Here is a 7500-nt window from a genome sequence, read left to right on the forward strand (position 1 = left end):
CCCCCTGCACCAGGACCCTTGCTGACCACACAGCTTGTTGCGCCTGCAGGACAAAATGTGGGACTGGTACCAGTTGTCTTGGCAGTTTTACCGGGTACCAGTCCACAGACAGGAGCACCTACCAGCAGCACCATGGAAGGAGTGACTCCTAAAAGGCCGTACCAGCGGACAGTGGAGGCAAACACTTGCAAAAAGTGTGGTCAGTTCCGCACTGCTGACACTGGACACAGCCAGTACTATGGCAAAGTGTACTGTCCTTCCTTTGAAACGAAAACCAAGAAGCAGTGGTTGGAGGAAATGAGGAAGGCAGTACCCAAAAAATAATTTAAAAAATTATTTGTAGTGTAAATATTGTACATATTTTTGCAGTGTAAATATTGTATATATTTTTGTAGTGTTAATATTGTTTATATTTTTGTATTGTAAATATTGTATATATTTTGTAGAGTTTCATATTGTAAGTTATTGTAAAGTATGAGTGTTGTTAGTATTATTTTAGTATTAGTGTTGTGAATAAAATAGTATAGCTGTTGTGTATATATGTGTGTAAAATGTGTTGCATTCAGATTTTTTTATTACCATAGTTTATTATCATAGAGGTGTTGTGTTTGTTCTTTTTTACGTAATCTGTAATAAGTTGTTTCTCATTCTCTTCCCTGTGAATAAACAAAGCTCGAGCTAAAAGTGTATCTTTATTCAACACTGGTAAACACACACACACAAAAAAAAAAAACATACCCATTGATTTTAACAACAGTCAACAACTGTAATAAAGAGTGTTATTTGTCAATGTTGCAATATCTATAAGATAATGATCTTTGATACAGAAAAAGAATTATGCTAGAAAGAGGGGTTATTTAGTATCATATAAAAAGTGGTTTGCAGTAGACATCAGATGAACTCCTGAAGATCTCAGGTTGAGGAGCTGCTCTTCAGGTCATATGGTGGGCTTAAGGCAGCTTCTTTTCCCATAGAAAAAGGAAGAAGTAAACAACGATTATTTCCGATGATAAAAATATTTAAAAAATTATTTTAACGTTATTAAAATGCATTATTATCATTTCAACATATGCATTTTCAAAAACCTACCATAAAGTGCGAGACATAATAAAGCAATCAGTTAGGAGCACACTTGACCGCCATTAACCCTAATTTTAAAACTGGGGAATCCCTTTGTGTTGACCCGGAAGTGAAGTCCATATATGGGTATGTGCGTCACACGGCAAAAAGTGTAGCGTCAAGTTATCCGTTTATGAAGTTCGTCGGTTCGTGTCCCGTGCCCTACTTGTTCAAATATCTAAAGTTTTAAATCACCTTCTGTAAGCATTGAAAACACTCTTTTAAAAGTTAAATTGCTGAAAAACCTCGGATTTTTTCGTTTTCTTTCTCTTTTTCTTCTTTTCCTCTTTTTTCTTCCCTTTTTCCTTCTTCCCCCTCCTCCCCCCTTCTCCCCCTTCTTTGACGGACGAATGTTCCCCAGCTCGAGCGCAGCGCCTTAGACCGCTCAGCCATCCTGACTAGATGAGCGGTCCTCGTTGGCCGGGCCCACCAGGCCTGCCTTGGCACGGCAAAACAGTCCTGAGCAAGCTTTTGAGGAAATCAAGTGCCAAACAGCTCCCGCTCCAAAGCAGATGGGGAGCTGATTGAAGCGCTCCGTTGCTGTTCCAAGACTTGGCTCTTGGAGTCAACCTCAATCCTGAGAAGGAAGCGGATCTAGCAAGGCTGTGAGTTCAAGTGAGGACAAACACTCACAACTGACTTACTGAACGGCAGACTGGTCCCATGGTGTAACGGTTAGCACTCTGGACTTTGAATCCAGTGATCCGAGTTCAAATCTCGGTGGGACCTTTGAGCAGAAGAGACCACGCTGGGTCTTGCTAGCCGTGTGTCAAAGCCACCCCAAGCCCACCCCGAGTGACAGTGGCAATCTCATGGCCTCTTTGTCATACACTGAATAAGGACTTGTAAACTGCTGTGGAGAACTTCTTCAAACTTGGTTGAGAGTGGCTTATGCTGTTGCTGCAGTTTGATCACTGTTCCAGGGCTGCCACCCCTCAATACTGACCACAGGCCAATGAGCACTGCATTCTCCACTGGAAGCCACAACACAGTCAGGCACAGAGTTTCTGCACACCAACAAAATGCAGAGGTTTTGCGTGTGGGGCCAACATGAGGCACTCTGAACAGTGGCACACACTGCTCTGGTGATTCATGTCATGTCATGCACTCCATCACTGGTGACTCTGGGCAGGAGGAAGATTTCAACCCAACAGTGGCAGACTTGAACCACCAGGCATTGGCTGTGACTCTGCATAATCTGGGTAAACCCCAGAACATGGGGCCGTGTCTGTGCAGCGTGCACTAAAGGCAGCATCCTCGTTAGTATAGTGGACAGTATCTCCGCCTGTCACGCGGAAGACCGGGGTTCGATTCCCCGACGGGGAGACTTATGCTACCTACCAGCAGCTTATTCTTTGCCTACAGATACAGGGGCTTCATGCGTCCCGGACTGCTTCCTGGCCAGTGCCTTTTGCCTCTTTTCCCTCCTTTGCTTCCCTTGCTCTCAACTCATATCTAGTTTGCTGCATATGAGTAAAGGCCTGACCTAATCAAATGCCCATTGCATGTACATAAAAAACAAACAGACATAAAACAACAGCAGTAAATGTGTGCATAATAAGTGCATTTACAAAAAAAAAGGAGAGATAAAAAAAGGAAAGAAAGAAGAAGCAACAGCTGCAAAAAAGAGAGGGTGGAAAAAGCTCTGCACTGTGAAAAAAAGGCAAAGAAGCTCGCACAAGGTTCTGCATGGAGCCCGATGAGCGCCACGACTGAGCTTTTGCCGAGAGGCAAAGTAAGTGCCAGTGTTTCCGCCCGGTTTCGAACCGGGGACCTTTCGCGTGTGAGGCGAACGTGATAACCACTACACTACGGAAACTGACCACGAAAGCTATGTGGGGCATGCCCCGCCTAAGCGACCTCTCTACAGAACCGTCTGGGGGAGCTGTCCACAGAACCGTCTGCAGACCTGTCTACAAAACTGTCTGCAGACCTGTCTACGGAACCGTACGCAGACCTGTCTACCAAACTAGCGACATACCAGTTGCTGGAGAAAATATCAATGAGGCAGTGGGTAGTCGGGGGTCCGTAGGATTAGCCCTGGGACCTTACACCTGTCAAGCGCAAGACTCGGGATCAATTCACCAATGGGGGGACTTGTGCTTCCCACCGGCAGCTAATTCTTTGCCCACAGATACAGAGGCTTTAAGCTTCCTGGCCAGTGCCAGGGTCCAATGACTTCACTGAGTTTTTGCTGAGAGGCAAAGGAAGAGAAAGTGTTTCCGCCCGGTTTCGAACCGGGGACCTTTCGCGTGTTAGGCGAACGTGATAACCACTACACTACGGAAACGGACAACGTGCCGTGCCTTAACAACCCGTCTGCAGAGCTGTGTCCTGAACTTCCGACACGCCAGTTGCTGGAAAAATACCAATGAAGTAGTGGGTTTTCTAGCTGCCCATGACTATCTGCAGAGAATGACAACACTAGCTGGCAGCTACAATGGCGGCATCCTTCCGCACAGGCAAGATTGTGGTTGAAGTGCACTCCAGACCCTTTCAGTGCAAATAGAAGTCAAAGGACAGGGTGTCTTGAGGAAGAGCCCATGACTTCCTGAGCGCATGTCTTCACCTGCCTTTGGAAAAGCCCCGAGACCGCACACCTCAAAAGCAGGTCCCACCGAGATTTGAACTCGGATCGCTGGATTCAGAGTCCAGAGTGCTGACCATTACACCATGGAACCAGGGCAGAGGGCCAACACACAGTCATCAAACGCTCTCTGTATATGCACATGCCAACGCTATGTGCCTTTGTCTTCTTGCGCACAATGGGACACAGGGGACACTAAGAAACAAGAGTGAAACAGACGGCAGCATAGAAAGCAGGCCGCACTGGCCGCACACGCAGTTGGGCAGTCAACTGCTTGCTCCGAGCAGCATGTTGACAAAGCAGCAGTCAGATGCCTGACACGCCGTCGTGCTGTCAGTGGGCCTGCATTTAGACTGTCCCCAACTTTGGCTGTACTAGTCTTTGTGGGGCTTGAGATGGTCGTGGAGTAAGGCAGATGCTAATGTCATGCACCAGACAACAGGGCCAGGCAAAGGGAAAAGCACACACTGTCAGAAGTGGGATTCGAACCCACGCCTCCAGGGGAGACTGCGACCTGAACGCAGCGCCTTAGACCGCTCGGCCATCCTGACTAGATGAGCGGTCCTTGTTGGCCGGGCCCACCAGGCCTGCCTTGGCACGGCAAAACAGTCCTGAGCAAGCTTTTGAGGAAATCAAGTGCCAAACAGCTCCCGCTCCAAAGCAGATGGGGAGCTGATTGAAGCGCTCCGTTGCTGTTCCGAGACTTGGCTCTTGGAGTCAACCTCAATCCTGAGAAGGAAGCGGATCTAGCAAGGCTGTGAGTTCAAGTGAGGACAAACACTCACAACTGACTTACTGAACGGCAGACTGGTCCCATGGTGTAACGGTTAGCACTCTGGACTTTGAATCGCACTCTGGACTTTGAATCCAGTGATCCGAGTTCAAATCTCGGTGGGACCTTTGAGCAGAAGAGACCACGCTGGGTCTTGCTAGCCGTGTGTCAAAGCCACCCCAAGCCCACCCCGAGTGACAGTGGCAATCTCATGGCCTCTTTGTCATACACTGAATAAGGACTTGTAAACTGCTGTGGAGAACTTCTTCAAACTTGGTTGAGAGTGGCTTATGCTGTTGCTGCAGTTTGATCACTGTTCCAGGGCTGCCACCCCTCAATACTGACCACAGGCCAATGAGCACTGCATTCTCCACTGGAAGCCACAACACAGTCAGGCGCAGAGTTTCTGCACACCAACAAAATGCAGAGGTTTTGCGTGTGGGGCCAACATGAGGCACTCTGAACAGTGGCACACACTGCTCTGGTGATTCATGTCATGTCATGCACTCCATCACTGGTGACTCTGGGCAGGAGGAAGATTTCAACCCAACAGTGGCAGACTTGAACCACCAGGCATTGGCTGTGACTCTGCATAATCTGGGTAAACCCCAGAACATGGGGCCGTGTCTGTGCAGCGTGCACTAAAGGCAGCATCCTCGTTAGTATAGTGGACAGTATCTCCGCCTGTCACGCGGAAGACCGGGGTTCGATTCCCCGACGGGGAGACTTATGCTACCTACCAGCAGCTTATTCTTTGCCTACAGATACAGGGGCTTCATGCGTCCCGGACTGCTTCCTGGCCAGTGCCTTTTGCCTCTTTTCCCTCCTTTGCTTCCCTTGCTCTCAACTCATATCTAGTTTGCTGCATATGAGTAAAGGCCTGACCTAATCAAATGCCCATTGCATGTACATAAAAAACAAACAGACATAAAACAACAGCAGTAAATGTGTGCATAATAAGTGCATTTACAAAAAAAAAGGAGAGATAAAAAAAGGAAAGAAAGAAGAAGCAACAGCTGCAAAAAAGAGAGGGTGGAAAAAGCTCTGCACTGTGAAAAAAAGGCAAAGAAGCTCGCACAAGGTTCTGCATGGAGCCCGATGAGCGCCACGACTGAGCTTTTGCCGAGAGGCAAAGTAAGTGCCAGTGTTTCCGCCCGGTTTCGAACCGGGGACCTTTCGCGTGTGAGGCGAACGTGATAACCACTACACTACGGAAACTGACCACGAAAGCTATGCGGGGCATGCCCCGCCTAAGCGACCTCTCTACAGAACCGTCTGGGGGAGCTGTCCACAGAACCGTCTGCAGACCTGTCTACAAAACTGTCTGCAGACCTGTCTACGGAACCGTACGCAGACCTGTCTACCAAACTAGCGACATACCAGTTGCTGGAGAAAATATCAATGAGGCAGTGGGTAGTCGGGGGTCCGTAGGATTAGCCCTGGGACCTTACACCTGTCAAGCGCAAGACTCGGGATCAATTCACCAATGGGGGGACTTGTGCTTCCCACCGGCAGCTAATTCTTTGCCCACAGATACAGAGGCTTTAAGCTTCCTGGCCAGTGCCAGGGTCCAATGACTTCACTGAGTTTTTGCTGAGAGGCAAAGGAAGAGAAAGTGTTTCCGCCCGGTTTCGAACCGGGGACCTTTCGCGTGTTAGGCGAACGTGATAACCACTACACTACGGAAACGGACAACGTGCCGTGCCTTAACAACCCGTCTGCAGAGCTGTGTCCTGAACTTCCGACACGCCAGTTGCTGGAAAAATACCAATGAAGTAGTGGGTTTTCTAGCTGCCCATGACTATCTGCAGAGAATGACAACACTAGCTGGCAGCTACAATGGCGGCATCCTTCCGCACAGGCAAGATTGTGGTTGAAGTGCACTCCAGACCCTTTCAGTGCAAATAGAAGTCAAAGGACAGGGTGTCTTGAGGAAGAGCCCATGACTTCCTGAGCGCATGTCTTCACCTGCCTTTGGAAAAGCCCCGAGACCGCACACCTCAAAAGCAGGTCCCACCGAGATTTGAACTCGGATCGCTGGATTCAGAGTCCAGAGTGCTGACCATTACACCATGGAACCAGGGCAGAGGGCCAACACACAGTCATCAAACGCTCTCTGTATATGCACATGCCAACGCTATGTGCCTTTGTCTTCTTGCGCACAATGGGACACAGGGGACACTAAGAAACAAGAGTGAAACAGACGGCAGCATAGAAAGCAGGCCGCACTGGCCGCACACGCAGTTGGGCAGTCAACTGCTTGCTCCGAGCAGCATGTTGACAAAGCAGCAGTCAGATGCCTGACACGCCGTCGTGCTGTCAGTGGGCCTGCATTTAGACTGTCCCCAACTTTGGCTGTACTAGTCTTTGTGGGGCTTGAGATGGTCGTGGAGTAAGGCAGATGCTAATGTCATGCACCAGACAACAGGGCCAGGCAAAGGGAAAAGCACACACTGTCAGAAGTGGGATTCGAACCCACGCCTCCAGGGGAGACTGCGACCTGAACGCAGCGCCTTAGACCGCTCGGCCATCCTGACTAGATGAGCGGTCCTTGTTGGCCGGGCCCACCAGGCCTGCCTTGGCACGGCAAAACAGTCCTGAGCAAGCTTTTGAGGAAATCAAGTGCCAAACAGCTCCCGCTCCAAAGCAGATGGGGAGCTGATTGAAGCGCTCCGTTGCTGTTCCGAGACTTGGCTCTTGGAGTCAACCTCAATCCTGAGAAGGAAGCGGATCTAGCAAGGCTGTGAGTTCAAGTGAGGACAAACACTCACAACTGACTTACTGAACGGCAGACTGGTCCCATGGTGTAACGGTTAGCACTCTGGACTTTGAATCGCACTCTGGACTTTGAATCCAGTGATCCGAGTTCAAATCTCGGTGGGACCTTTGAGCAGAAGAGACCACGCTGGGTCTTGCTAGCCGTGTGTCAAAGCCACCCCAAGCCCACCCCGAGTGACAGTGGCAATCTCATGGCCTCTTTGTCATACACTGAATAAGGACTTGTAAACTGCTGTGGAGAACT

The 7500-nt window shown here is 49.2% G+C and overlaps 13 non-coding genes across 13 annotated transcripts; 5 read left to right on the forward strand and 8 right to left on the reverse strand.

The window, feature by feature from the left end:
• The first annotated feature begins 1776 nt into the window (after window positions 1-1776).
• On the forward strand, window positions 1777-1848 carry trnaq-uug (transfer RNA glutamine (anticodon UUG)). The gene has a single exon. It is a non-coding gene; the product is annotated as a tRNA-Gln (tRNA).
• A 525-nt stretch (window positions 1849-2373) lies between these two features.
• trnad-guc (transfer RNA aspartic acid (anticodon GUC)) lies at window positions 2374-2445 on the forward strand. Its single transcript has one exon. It is a non-coding gene; the product is annotated as a tRNA-Asp (tRNA).
• Window positions 2446-2865: 420 nt separating this feature from the next.
• trnav-cac (transfer RNA valine (anticodon CAC)) lies at window positions 2866-2938 on the reverse strand. Its single transcript has one exon. It is a non-coding gene; the product is annotated as a tRNA-Val (tRNA).
• Window positions 2939-3336: 398 nt separating this feature from the next.
• trnav-aac (transfer RNA valine (anticodon AAC)) lies at window positions 3337-3409 on the reverse strand. Its single transcript has one exon. It is a non-coding gene; the product is annotated as a tRNA-Val (tRNA).
• Window positions 3410-3728: 319 nt separating this feature from the next.
• On the reverse strand, window positions 3729-3800 carry trnaq-cug (transfer RNA glutamine (anticodon CUG)). The gene has a single exon. It is a non-coding gene; the product is annotated as a tRNA-Gln (tRNA).
• Window positions 3801-4174: 374 nt separating this feature from the next.
• On the reverse strand, window positions 4175-4257 carry trnal-cag (transfer RNA leucine (anticodon CAG)). Its single transcript has one exon. It is a non-coding gene; the product is annotated as a tRNA-Leu (tRNA).
• A 258-nt stretch (window positions 4258-4515) lies between these two features.
• Window positions 4516-4606, forward strand: trnaq-uug (transfer RNA glutamine (anticodon UUG)). The gene is given in 2 exon segments: window positions 4516-4552; window positions 4572-4606. It is a non-coding gene; the product is annotated as a tRNA-Gln (tRNA).
• Window positions 4607-5131: 525 nt separating this feature from the next.
• Window positions 5132-5203, forward strand: trnad-guc (transfer RNA aspartic acid (anticodon GUC)). The gene has a single exon. It is a non-coding gene; the product is annotated as a tRNA-Asp (tRNA).
• A 420-nt stretch (window positions 5204-5623) lies between these two features.
• On the reverse strand, window positions 5624-5696 carry trnav-cac (transfer RNA valine (anticodon CAC)). The gene has a single exon. It is a non-coding gene; the product is annotated as a tRNA-Val (tRNA).
• A 398-nt stretch (window positions 5697-6094) lies between these two features.
• Window positions 6095-6167, reverse strand: trnav-aac (transfer RNA valine (anticodon AAC)). Its single transcript has one exon. It is a non-coding gene; the product is annotated as a tRNA-Val (tRNA).
• Window positions 6168-6486: 319 nt separating this feature from the next.
• On the reverse strand, window positions 6487-6558 carry trnaq-cug (transfer RNA glutamine (anticodon CUG)). Its single transcript has one exon. It is a non-coding gene; the product is annotated as a tRNA-Gln (tRNA).
• A 374-nt stretch (window positions 6559-6932) lies between these two features.
• trnal-cag (transfer RNA leucine (anticodon CAG)) lies at window positions 6933-7015 on the reverse strand. Its single transcript has one exon. It is a non-coding gene; the product is annotated as a tRNA-Leu (tRNA).
• Window positions 7016-7273: 258 nt separating this feature from the next.
• On the forward strand, window positions 7274-7364 carry trnaq-uug (transfer RNA glutamine (anticodon UUG)). Its single transcript is given in 2 exon segments — window positions 7274-7310; window positions 7330-7364. It is a non-coding gene; the product is annotated as a tRNA-Gln (tRNA).
• Window positions 7365-7500: the final 136 nt, after the last annotated feature.

Source organism: Halichoeres trimaculatus, unplaced genomic scaffold (genome assembly GCF_033239565.1).
Source record: "Halichoeres trimaculatus isolate MK-OKI-2021-1 unplaced genomic scaffold, fHalTri1.1 fHalTri1_scaffold_95, whole genome shotgun sequence".
Taxonomy (NCBI): domain Eukaryota; kingdom Metazoa; phylum Chordata; class Actinopteri; order Labriformes; family Labridae; genus Halichoeres; species Halichoeres trimaculatus.